Consider the following 13,860-nt stretch of genomic DNA (forward strand, 5'->3'; position numbering starts at 1 on the left):
AAGTCGTCATCATTTTCACCTTAAAAATTGTTTATGAATCTATCCCTAACCCTAACCTTAACCACTCCCACTGTCTACAAATCAGAAATAAACATAAAAATGTTCTTCCATGTGATCTAACATCAACCTTTACCTATCCTGTTTAACAACCAGGAAAAGCCAAAGGGTGGGGAGGTGCCGCCCTCTAGTTGTCAGAAAATGGTTATTGTAGGTTTAATATACTTTAATAAATTGTTGGGATGGCTGTGTTTGAAATGGAATAAAATCCATATTGTCTTGACTGGCCCCAAGTAATTCTTTCAATAACAATCTCTCTCTAGACTTGTGAGGACTGTCAGGGTGAGACAGTCTGTGGGGAAGCACAGTCAGGCAGCGGAGGAGAAGGCAATAAATCGGCTTCCCATAATTGGCAGAAATGGCCGATGCTGATATTTCATTTTAGAGCTTTTATCAGCCGATACTGATGATGTGCTGATAATATCGTGCATCCCTACTTAAGACACAGCGTCCTTTCAATGGTTTCTTAAGGTGATTCATCGAATCATCACAGGGTTTGACGGTTAGATGGAGACAAAACAGATCAGATATGGTTGTCTCTAGTAACAGTGTTGAAGAGCAGGTAGTTTTGCCTTGAAGTCTCCTGACTGACTGACTGATGACTGACTTTCTTACCAAATAACTCAAAAAATAACTTTGCCAGCCGAAATGACATTATACTTAAAGTTACTAAGTGTGAAAGTATTTCAATATAAAGTTTGTTTCAACAGAGTTTCAATACTGCACATAGCTTAAAAGAAAAGAGTTAACTTAGGAGATCACAATACGAAAGGAAAAAAGGTATGGAGAAAGTTAAGTTGGGGGAAGCCCTTAGTGATGCAATGTACATCTCCTTGGAGATAACAAAAAGGAAGAAGCATTAGGGCAGGCGCTGAGACACTATTTTATCCTGGCCGGACATTCTCCCACGCAAACAGCAAATACTTTGTCTAAGAGAAAACAGGTGATCTCCCCTAAGTTGATTACTCAAGATTAAGTTTAAAATGTTTCACCATAGTCATACACATTACTTAAACATTCAGAAACAACATATGTCCATAATGTAGTCACTATCCCAATACCTGTGTTGCACAACTTCATCAGGATAGGCAATAGAATTAAAATGCAGTTTTTGTTGGCTATACCTCTATTAACATCGTTTCTATTACCCTCTCATAATATTTCATACCGAAAGTTAAACAGCAATCAGTTCAGTCTAATGAAAATATACTATAGTTACGTGACAAACCTACTTTTAATGCTAACTGAATTCTATTCTATAACTAATAATGTTAATTCCTCACTTATCAAAGTAATCCTCCATACAGACATCAAATTTCTACTACAAGTCATATAGAGTTTAACAGCAATTTAGTAAAAAACATAGCCAACAAATATTATACTTATTACAGAGGCCTCTCCTCAGTGTTCAAAGCTTTACTAAAATTTGACCACTGGATGGCAACGTTGGTACATGCGAGGTGTAGCAATTTAACATATACATGAGTATCTTATGAGATGAGTATCCATCTATATTTCATCACAGAAAATTCAGGGTTAGACCATTTTGATTGGAATTACTTCCAATAATATATAGGTCACAATATGATTATACCCTTAATAAATATTAAATCAAACTTTGGCATAAGAAACACAATAAACTTTAATTTACGACTGGCATCTGGCAAATGTTCTTATCTGAAGTCACACCAGAGTGAAAAACAAAAGCGGGAGGATAAGTGTGATGGTGTCATGAGGGTGAGTGGAGCAGGTGGACGGCAGGCAGGATACGATGCAGAATATTTAATGAAACGATACAAAAAGTCACTGGAGACACTGAGACACAGGAACACTAACCGGAAACACAGAACAAACGCAGAACAAACGCAGACGACTCGACAAAGACCGAACTGTAAACTGGACTATAAATACACAAGGTGTGATTGCAAGCTGAACACAGGTGAGGGAAATGAGACACAGGTGAAACACATGAGGTCATCAACAAAGGTGGGAACCCCCCCCAACCCCCTTAAGGGACAGATCCCAGACATCCCACAAATGCCATCAAGGAACACAGGATGGATGGACGTCACAAGACGGGGGGAGGAGGAGGCCAAAACCAACATTCCACAGGCCAGGACAAGGTGCAGGTAGCCAGGGAGGTGGCACTCGGGCAGGCAGCCAGGACACTGGGAACCTGAGAGGTGGCACTCAGATGGGCAGCCTGAAGCCGGACAGGGGCGGAGCCAGGAGCCCCAGGCAAACGGCCCAGGGACTGAACAGGTGCAGAGCAAAAGTTCAGGTGGAAAGTCTGTGGGCCGGACAGAGGCAGAGTCAGAAAGTTCAGGGGGACAGCCCAGGGCCCGAACAGAGGCAGAGCAAGGAGCCCCAGGCGAATGGCCTGGGGGCTGCACAGGGGCACAGAAAAAGGTCTCAGATGAGCAGCCTGAGGGCAGGACCAAGGGAAAACTGAGGACCTCCGGCAGGCAACTGGAGGGCAGGGGCAACGGCTGAAGCCACTCTGGAGGGCGACTGGGGTGCAGGACAGATGACAGAGGCTGCTCGGGAGGATGATCAGGAGGCAGGACAGACAGGTTAAGTCGCTTGGGAGGGCGACCAGGGTGCAGGACAGACGGCAGAGGCTGCTTGGGAGGATGATCAGGAGGCAGGACAGACAGGTTAAGCCGCTCGGGAGGGCGACCAGGGCACAGGACAGACGGCAGAAGTCGCTCAATAGGGCGACCAGACGTGAGGAGCTGCCCTGGTGGCCGGCAGCAAAGGCAGAAACCCTCTGGAAGTCAGGCTGCAGGTCCACGGCAAAGGCAGAACCCCCCTGGAGGCCGGGCAGGGGGCCTGCGGTGAAGGCGGAACCCCTCTTGAGGCTGGGAAGGGGGCCGGCAGCGAAGGCAGAACCCCTCTGGAGGCTGGGCAGGAAGCCGGCAGCGAAGGCGGAACCCCTCTAGAGGCTGGGCAGGAAGCCGGCAGTGAAGGCAGAACCCCTCTGGAGGCCGACGGCAAAGGGTAGGGTCCTCAGGGGGCGAAGCCACCGGGGATGCTGCAAGCCCAGAAGGCGACGCTACTGGGGATGCTGCAGGCTCGGAAGGCGACTGAGGGCAGAGCCACTGGGGATGATGCTGCAGACTCAGGAGGTGGAGCCACTGGGGATGATGCTGCAGACTCGGAAGGAGATGCTACAGGGGATGCTGCAGGCTCGGAGGGCGACACCAGGAAGTAGAGACCTGGCCCTCCTGGGAAAGCCGGAACCACTGGGACCCGGGAGCCAAAGGAAACAGCCGCACAGGAACCCAATGACAAGGGACTCCATGACTTACTGTTATATACTGTTGGAAACATTTCGTTTCCTTGCCCTTGATTGCACGCCACATTACGGACCAAGATGGACGGCCAAACAGAGCACCTGAACCAAGTGGTGTGCCTCTCCTTCAGTGATGCGGAGGCACACAACATAATTTCTCAGCATTCTCTGTTTGAGGATCGCCAAAAGGAAAAGTCAACAGTGAGTCTAAATGATCAGAGATTGAAGATGAAACCAGAAGGGGACAGAAGCGCCATCAGAGGGACAGAAGCGCTATCAGAGGGACAGAAGCGCCATCAGAGGAATGACAACACGGAGCCGGAACACTCGGTAATTAATATCTCTGATTATACTCTGACTACCCCTCAATTAAACGTCTTGAATGTCTAGGACTTTGTCCCTACTAATAAAGTAAATGCATTTAAATTGAAAGTTGATTCTTATAAATTTTTCAGACAGCTACACTTAAAACACTGAAGAAGCTACAGGAGAAACGTGTTGTTCGCTCTCAATAAAGTCACAGTAAAGTCATTACAGTGTGCGGCGTTATATTCTGATTGTCAACTTATATGTTCCTGCAACCGACCAGCACCTGTCTGAAAATACTGGCTGTGCATGGGGAGTTCTGTCCTTTTAATTATAACTCATTTGAAAGCCTTGTTCTATTTGTTGTAGTGTACTGTCCTCCTGGCCCATACTCTGAATTCCTATCTGAATTCTCAGAGTTTTTATCAAGCTTAGTCCTTAGTACAGATAAAGTAATTATAGTAGGTGATTTTAATATTCATGTGGACGTCAATAATGATTGTCTCAGTACTGCGTTTATCTCAATATTAGACTCAATTGGCTTCTCTCAGAGTGTAAATAATCCCACTCACTGTCTTAACCACACCCTCGACCTTGTTCTGATTTATGGGATTGATATTGAACATTTAATAATTTTTCCACAAAATCCTATTTTATCAGATCATTTTTTAATAACTTTTGAATTCCCATTACTGGATTACACACCATTAGACAAAAATGTCTTCACTAGATGTTTATCTGATAGTGGTGTAGATATTTTTAAGGAAGCAATTCCATCAGTACTGAATTCAATGCCATGTCTCAATACTACAGAGGACTCTTATGTTAACTTTAGTCCCTCCCAAATTGATAATCTTGTTGATAGTGCTGCAGGCTACGAATAACACTTGACTCCATCGCCCCCTTAAAAAGGAAGATAATAAAACATAAGAGGTTAGCTCCATGGTATAACTCCCAAACCCACAAATTAAAGCAAACATTGCGAAAATTTTAAAGGATTTGGCATTCTACCAAAGTGGAAGAATCTCGCTTAGTCTAGCAAGATAGTCTTAAAACATATAAGAAGGCCCTCTGTAATGCCAGAGCCGCCTATTACTCAGCATTAATAGGGGAGAATAAAAACAGCCCTAGGTTCCTTTTCAGCACTTTGGCCAGGCTGACAGAGAGTCATAACTCTATTGATCCATGTATTCCTATAGCTCTCAGTAGTAATGACTTTATGAGCTTCTTTAATGATAAAATTCTAACTATTAGAGACAAAATTAACCACCTCCTGCCCTCAACAGGCACCGATTTCTCCCCAAACACAGGCACCTTAGAAACAGCTGTAAATCCTGACATATATTTGGACTGTTTTTTTCCAGTCGACTTTTCTGAACTAACTTCAATGATTTGTTCAGCTAAACCATCAACCTGTCTCTTAGACCCCATCCCAACTAGGTTGCTTAAGGAAGCCTTACCCTTAGTTAGCACTTCTTTACTAGATATGATCAATCTGTCTTTAGTAACAGGCTATGTGCCACAGTCCTTTAAAGTAGCTGTAATTGAACCTCTTCTTAAGAAGCCTACTCTTGATTCAGGTGTTTTAGCTAATTATAGACCTATATCTAACCTTCCATTTCTCCCTGAAATCCTTTAGAAATCAGTCTCTAGTCAGTTATGTGACTTTCTACATAACAATAGTTTATTTGAGGATTTTCAGTCAGGATTTAGAGCGCATCATAACACAGAGACAGCACTGGTGAAAGTCACAAATGACCTCCTAACTGCATCGGACAAAGGATTTGTGTCCATACTTGTCCTGTTAGATCTTAGTGCCGCATTCGACACAATTGACCATCAAATCCTTTTGCAGAGACTGGAACATTTAATTGGCATTAATGGAACTGCATTAAGCTGGTTTCAGGCCTATTTATCAGACTGATTTCAGTTTGTACATGTTAATGATGAATCCGTGAATAAAATAAAAAAATAAAATAAAATATATATTGTTCTGTATAGTGCAAATAGTGCAGCGGCATGATATTGTGCAGTAGTAGTGCAAAAGACAGTCCGTTTCTGAAGGTCAGGGTTCAGAGTCCAGGGTTTCCAGGAGGGAGTGGGAGGGTGGGGAGAGAGTTCAGCTTCCTGACAGCCTGGTGTATGAAGCTTTTAATGAGTCTGGTGGAGCAGGCACAGAGGCTTTGGTACCCTCTCCCTGAGGGCAAGAGGTTGAACAGACTGTGTGCGGGGTGGCTGGCGTTGCGCACAATCATGGTCGCTTTGCGGGTGAGGTGGGTGTTATAAATGTCTTGCAGGAAGGGGAGCGGGGCACCAATGATCCTTCCAGCTGTGTTCACGATGCGCTGCAGGGTTTTCCACACAGCGATACAGCTGGACAGGATGCTCTCAATGGTGCCCCAGTAGAAAGTGCACATGATGGGTGGGGGAGCTCTCGCTTCCTTAAGTTTGCGGAGGAAGTAGAGTGCTGTCTTCGCCAGTGATGCAGTGTTGGTGGTCCAGGATAGGTCCTCACTGATGTGCACCCCCAGGAATTTGGTGCTGCTCATTCTCTCCACGGCAGCACCATTGATGGTCAGTGGAGGGTGCTGGGTGTGGCCTCTCCGGAAGTCAACAACTCTCCTTGGTCTTGCTGACGTTCAGCAGGAGGTTGTTGTCTTTGCACCACGTGGTCAGAAGTTTGACCTCCTTCCTGTAGTGGGTCTCATCATCCTTGGTGATGAGACCCACCAGAGTTGTGTCATCTACGAACTTCACCATGTGATTTGAGCTGTAGGTTGGTGTGCAGTCATGAGTCAGCAGGGTGAAGAGCAGGGGACTGAGCACACAGCCTTAGGGGGCCCCTGTGCTGAGTGTGATGCTGCTCGAGGTGTTGTTGCCGACTCGTACTGCTTGTGGCCTTTCACTAAGGAGGTCCAGCAACCAGTTGCAGAGGGAGGTGTTGAGCCCCAGCTGGTCCAGTTTACCGATTAGCTGTTGTGGGATTATGGTGTTGAATGCTGAACTGAAGTTTATGAACAGCATTCTCACATATGAGTCTTTTGTGTTTTATGGAGGTGGGTGAGGGCTGGGTGGAGAGCAGAGCAGATTGGTCCTCTGTGGACCGTTTGGCCCAGTATGCAAACTGGAAGGGGTCCAGGGTGGGGGGAGGATGGATTTAATATGTGACATGACTAGCCGTTCAAAGCACTTCATGATGATGGGGGTCAGTGCCACAGGGCGATAGTCATTGAAGCTGGATGGAGCGGGTTTCTTTGGCACAGGTATGATGATGGTGGACTTGAAACATGATGGAACGGTAGCCTGCCTCAGCGAGGTATTAAATATATCTGTGAAGACATCTTTAAGCTCCTCTGCACAGTCCTTCAGCACACAACTAAGGATGTTGTCTGGACCTGTTGACTTGCGGGTGTTGATGGCGAAGAGTGTCCTCTTCACGCTGGCAGCCGACAGGCACAGAGTCTGATCGTGGGAGGGGGGTGGAGTCTTCTGTGGGCGTGTGTTGTTTTGTGCTTCAAAACATGCAAGAAGCTGTTGAGGTTGTTGAGCAGAGAGATGTTGCTGTCGCAGAGCTGTGGCGCGGGTTTATAGTCCGTGATGGTCTGAATGCCCTGCCACAGGCTCCGTGTGTCTCTGCTGTCTTTAAATTGTCTGGTTATCTTGTTTGTGTATTCCTGTTTTGCTTTCCTGATGCCGCGGGACAGGTTGGCTCTCACTGTTCTCAGGCCAGTTTCATCCCCGGCTCTGTAGGCGTTGTCTCTGGCCCTCAGCAACCAATGGACATCCCCTGTCAGCCATGGCTTCTGGTTAGCCCGAGTGATGATGGTTTTTGTGTGGGTCACATCATCAATGCACTTGCTGATATAAGAAGTAACAGTGTCTGTGTCCTCCTCAATGTCTGTGAGGTTGTTCTGTGTGGCTGCCTGCTTAAATATTTCCCAGTCTGTTGTGTCAAAGCAGTCTTGGAGAGCAGAGGAGGCCCCCTCTGGCCACACCCTTACCTGCTTCTGAACCAGTTTGGTGACTTTCACTCTCGGCCTGTATGCTGGTATTAGCATAACAGTGATGTGATCAGAGAGTCCCATGTGGGGCAGGGGTGAGGCCTTGTATGCCCCTTTGTGGGTAGTGTAGACCAGGTCCAAAATGTTGTCTCCTCTTGTTGGGAAATCAACATGCTGGTGAAGTTTTGGGAGGAAAGTCTCAGCATGATTAAAATCTCCAGTGAGGATGGTGAATCCATCTGGATGTGCTGTCTGTTGTTCACTGATGGCCTGATACAGTTCACAAAGTGCTGCATTCCTGTCACTGCTGTTGGCGGTGGGAGGGATGTAAACAGCGACTAGCAAAATCGCTGTAAATTCCCTCGGCAGATAGAAGGGACAGCACCTTATGATCATAAACTCTACCAGTGGTGAACAGTGTTTGCATACCACCACAGCGTCCCAGCACCATGCATCACGGATGTAAACACAGACTCCCCCGCCACGAGTCTTTCTTCCGTTTACGAGGGCTCTGTCTGCTAGATAGCATGTTAGCTGCTCCAGTTGTACAGCAGAGTCGGGGATGTTGTCATTAAGCCATGTCTCATGCTTCCTTTAGGTAATATTATTAGGAAACACTCCATAAATTTTCATTGTTATGCAGATGACACCCAATTATATTTATCAATGAAGCCTGATGAAACCAATCAGTTAAACAAACTCCAAGCATGACTTAAGGACATAAAAACCTGGATGACCTGCAATTTTCTACTACTAAACTCAGATAAAACTGAAGTTATTGTGCTTGGCCCTAAACACCTTAGAAACATATAATGATATAGCTACTCTGGCATTACCCTGGCCTCCAGCACCACCATAAGGAATCTGGGAGTTATCTTTGATCAGGATATGTCCTTTAACTCCCACATAAATCAAATTTCAAAGACTGCCTTTTTTCACTTATGCAATATCACAAAAATCAGGCACATCCCGTCCCAAAAAGATGCAGAAAAACTAGTCCACGCATTTGTTATTTCTAAGCTGGATTGTTGCAATTCCTTATTATCAGGCTGCCCTAACAAGTCTCTAAAGACTCTCCAACTGGTCCAGAATGCAGCTGCATGTGTACTGACTAAAACTAGAAAAAGAGATCACATTTCTCCCATTTTAGCTTCGCTACATTGGCTTCCTGTAAAATCTAGAATAGAATTTAAAATCCTTCTCCTAACTTACAAAGCCCTTAATGGTCAGGCACCATCATATCTTGAAGAGCTCATAGTACCGTATTATTCCACTAGAACATTGCGTTCCCAGAATGCAGGCTTACTGGTGGTTCCTGCAGTCTTTAAAAGTAAATGGACTGTACTTGTATAGCGCCTTTCTAGTCTTCTGACCACTCAAAGCACTTTTTACACTATGAATCACATTCACCCGTTCATACACATCAGGAGCAATTTGGGGTTAAGTGTCTTGCCCAAGGACACATCGGCATGTGGACTGGAGGAGCCGGGAATCGAACCGCCAATCTTCCGATTAGTGGACTACCCGCTCTACCTCCTGAGCCACAGCTGCCACATTCTAAAAGTAGAATGGGAAGCAGAGCCTTCAGCTATCAGGCTCCTCTCCTGTGGAACCATCTTCCAGATTCTGTCCGGGGTGCAGACACCCTCTCTATGTTTAAGAGTAGGCTTAAAACTTTCCTTTTTGATAAAGCTTATGGCCAGGACCGTTTCCTTCGATGTTGAGATGGATGTACAGATGGTCTTACTTGATGTTTAATCTGATGTTTATGTTTGAAAACCTGCACTGGGCTGGTACAGAGTTGGCAGGGGGATGAGCTGACCATCTCCCCATCCCGATGAGTGACCCCTAGTCATATGCCATCACTTCTTTAGTCCAAGGTGCACAGAGAGGCAAAATCTTGATCTGAAAAATATATCCAAAAATTATGTTCTTGCTGATCAATGCTATTCCTTCTTCTATAAAGTCCTTTCTAAAGATTTTTGAGTGTTAATTTGCAAAATGTTCCACTTGTTTGGGTCCAAGTTTGAGATGTAATCAGGAGCTCACTCCCAGTGCAGCAACTTCTCCGGAAATGGCACAACACAAACAACAGCAACTTTTAGATGTGCTCAACCACTAACAACTGACGCCCTTGGGTGCTTAAACGTTTCTTGTTTGTTTATGACTTAACTGGGACAGTGGTGTCCCCGACAAATGCCACAGGGTTTTTGTGTGGTTTAATCTGGTTGTGATGGACCCATTTGAGTGTTGACTCTTTCTGACCTTTGCTAACCTTGAACTGGTACACGATGGATGAACGTTTGTCTGTGATCACATAAGGATCTGCCCAGTAGGGAAGGAGCTTGTGCATAAGTCTTCCTACCTTCTGGTTGTCCTTTCTAGTTGGTGGGACAAAGATGTAGTACCACATCTTGTACTGCACTTGGGAGTTTGTCATGGGGCGCTTTTTGTCCAGGTTTTTCTTGGCAAAAGCAATGGTGGCTTTGAGATGGTTGTTTAAGTCGGTCATATCCTGGTGTATAGTAAATGCAGTTGTGATGCTGGCCTTGCCTGGCTGGTAGAGCAGGTACAATGGAAGAGTCATCTGTCTACCAGTCATCATCTCAAATGGAGAGAAACCCATTGCTTTGTGTTGGGTTGCTCTGATAGCCATCAAGACCAAGGGTAGCTTAATATCTCAGTCTCTTTGTTTGGATGCCATGTACTTTCTGAGTATGCTGACCACCTCTTCTACCTGACTGGAAGCCTGAGGGTGGTGGCCGATGTGGTAGGTAGCTTTCATGCCTAGTAGCTGCCACAGTTGCTGCATGATGTCAACAGTGAAGTGAATCCCTCTGTCTCAGTCAATGCAACTCAGCAGGCCAAATCGTGAAAAATTGTGGTTCATCAGGAGATAAGCTGTGGTTTGGCCTGTATTGTTCAGGGCCTGCAAGCATTCCACCCATCTGGGATTCAGAGTCAAATTGCCAGGGAGTCCCATCAAGGGCACCCCTCTTGGCCAGTCAGTCAGATCACTGAGCTCTTTATCTTGTCCAGGGACATGAGAGCGGCCTCTGACCTTTTCCCAGTAGACTTGCATGTCATGCGCGTCCATCAGGTGGCTACAGGCCATGAAAAGCTGTTTATGTTTGGTCGGTTTTCTATTGGAGGAAGTAAAGCCATTGCACTTTTCTTGCCATGTACCACAAAGAGAGATGGCAGTAAAAGTTCAGACACACATAGTTGGAGTTGGTACAAATGACAAGAGTTTTTATCCCTCATGCTACGGCCATTTCGAGTCTAATCAAAATGCCAGCAATTTTAGCATACTGGGAATGATTCACAACCTAGATTGAACCATTGGGGTTCATACAGCATGTTGTGGCCCCATACCACACCCACACCTGCATGGACTTGAATCTCATGGTACCAAAGTAAGCTTGATGAAGCCACTGGTAATATTGCTGAGGAGATTCTTTTCTCCCTTGTTTGACTGTTAAAGCAGTTGTTATACCTGTTTGTAAGATACAGCCTGAATATTCTTCCATCAGCATCTGGCAGAGAATGTCGTAGCTTTCTATGACATACCAGGGATGTCACTCAATGAAGCTACCAACTTCACAACTAGAGATTATCTTGATCAGGCAGATCTTGTCATTGGTTGCAGCATTCAGGATTCCCGTTGAGTATAACTCTATGTCTTTAAGATAGGCACCGGTATCATGAGAGCAATCAGCCTTAGGCTCAAGACAGGTTATGGGGCGGACAACTTTATCTAAGTCTTTCAGCATGGGGCCATGCAAAGGATAAGCACCTAAGGGTAGACAAAAGCAAATGGGGGTACCGCCGACCCAAGAGTGGGGAGTGGGGCCTGGAAGCATTGAAGAGAGTGGTGCGGCTAAGTCTTTATCAGGTCTTACTTCTCTTTTCACCTAATGAGGAGTTGCACTCACAGTTCCTTTATTTCTTTTGTTGCCTCCCCAAGGCTTTTGTTGGAAGTGTCAAGATGTTCATTTACCTCTACAAGATGAGTTTTTGTGTCAGCTAGCCCCTGCTCACGATTTGGAGGGTTTGTTCTAGCTCGCTATTCTTTCTACGCAACCCAGTCTCTTCATCGTCATCTGAAGACTCACTATCATCCTCACCTGGTGTTTTAGGTTGAGTTTCTAACTCTTCAGTGCATCCTTTTGCTGTGGCTAAAGATTGCTTAGTCTCATCAAGTTGCTGTTTAAGGACTTTGTTTTCATGTTGGTGGGCTTTTAGTTTCTCAAAAGCCTGTTCTAACAATTTGGATGCTTGTTTGAGTTGTGCCAACATCACATTGGCCATGTTTCCTAATATATTGGCTAAAGCTTTTTCTTTCTGACTTTCAGTCATGGTTTTACGTACAAGTTCTGACATTATTCTTTCATGCTCAGTAGGATTAATTTATTGCATTTGAGCTGCATAGCCAGTTATTAACTTGTTGGTCAAATTCAAAAATGCTGAGTTGAGACTATTAGAAGGATTTCCTAAACTTGAATGAGTAGATACAGCTGGAACCTCCATGTTTGGTTTGTTATAATTAGGTGTATAGTTGGTTTGGTTAATGAACTTGACTTTTTATATACAGATCAAACCAAATAAATTCAAAAGAAAATTTTATAAAACTCAAAGACCCAGATAACAGATGTGTGTGATTCATTTTTTTCTGTGAGCACTATATAAGCCTAACATAAATAAAGAAATAACATATATATGAATAAATATAAAAGGGAAAAAGTATAAATTCTTTTTTTTTTGCTAGAATTAAGAAATTATTTAAGTTGAAGAAGAGAGTTGTAGAACTCAAAGATGGACAGTTAGAACCCATGTTTACTGTTTTACCAGCGTCAGGTACAGGTAACTGGCAAAATTGGAACTTCCAATGGAGGGACCTCCCTATAGCGTCAAAGGAGGAGGCAGTGCAGACAGAAAACATAGGGAGCTTACAACCTCACTGTGATAACCACCAAAAAGGATAACCCTAAAAATACAGTCCCAGCCGTACAACCCCATAATGTCTATCCCACAATCCGTACCCACAGTAATGAAAGGTGGTCAGCTCCCAAAGGAGTACAACTTAAAATGGGGCAGGTAATGACCTATGCTCTGTGAACGTCAAAAGTGGAACCCCCTGTTAACTGTCACTGGTCAAATTGTTCAAGTCAGGGTAGAACTCACAGTTGAACAGATGCAGGTCGCAATTGCCCACATTGGAACCTCCAATTGGCAAGTACCCCTGTAGTATCAAGGCTGGAGGGAGTACAGAAGGGATTATCAGTCATCTGGTCAACAGTTGTACTGGGAAAGAGAGTCAGGGAAGAACTAAATTGAAAGCTTCACAGTGAACCTAAGATAATTAACTTGATAAAGTTCGATTGAGATGGTAAAGCAAAACAAAAAGGTAGATTAATTACTGAGTAATAAGGCAAATAAAAAGAAACTCCATTTTGAATTGGAAGGATAAATAAAAAACAAAAATTTTAAATAAGAATTTGAATGAAAAAAATAATAATTTCAAAATTGATCTAATAATTTGTATGTATAGTAAGACACAATAGCTTTAACCTAATAGTAATAGTAAGCACAACATATAACATGTGTAACATATATTAAGTTTTTAAAAAATCACATAGTATTGAAAATCTTTGGAATAATTTGGATTTTAATAATCAAACGTGTAACATGTAAACTTGATTTAATCACTTGGATTAATAATGATGAATGATGATTTAATATAGTATGATAAAAACAGAATAACAATTTAACAGTAATGTAATTAACTCAGGTAAGCATAAGTGTGTGATTGGGCTCTGTCTCCAATTAAAAGCTCACAAAAACTCTATTATCTAAAATATTTACAAATCAAATTTGATTAACAAGTCAACCACCAGAGAGCACTGTAAGTTTATTTTACTCTACAATACAGAGGAAGGGGCATCGCAGAAGGGGTGAAATGGGTGTTTTTGGCTCTGCCCTCTGATAGACCCTGCCTGTTCAGGCTGGGTTGGTCTCAATTCTGTTTTGAAGTCACTGAATTGACTTCCCAGCAGACACAGAGCACAACCCTAAATTCACAGCAGCTGAGTTCACTTTTCACACAGCAGTAAGCTCCAGGTACGGCAGCTATCATTGGGTTTTCAGCACAAATAGATTTGAGCCCCTCAGAAAATGCAACTAACACTTTAGCTTACTCTA

The sequence above is a fragment of the Thunnus maccoyii genome, chromosome 3 (genome assembly GCF_910596095.1).
Source record: "Thunnus maccoyii chromosome 3, fThuMac1.1, whole genome shotgun sequence".
NCBI lineage: Eukaryota > Metazoa > Chordata > Actinopteri > Scombriformes > Scombridae > Thunnus > Thunnus maccoyii.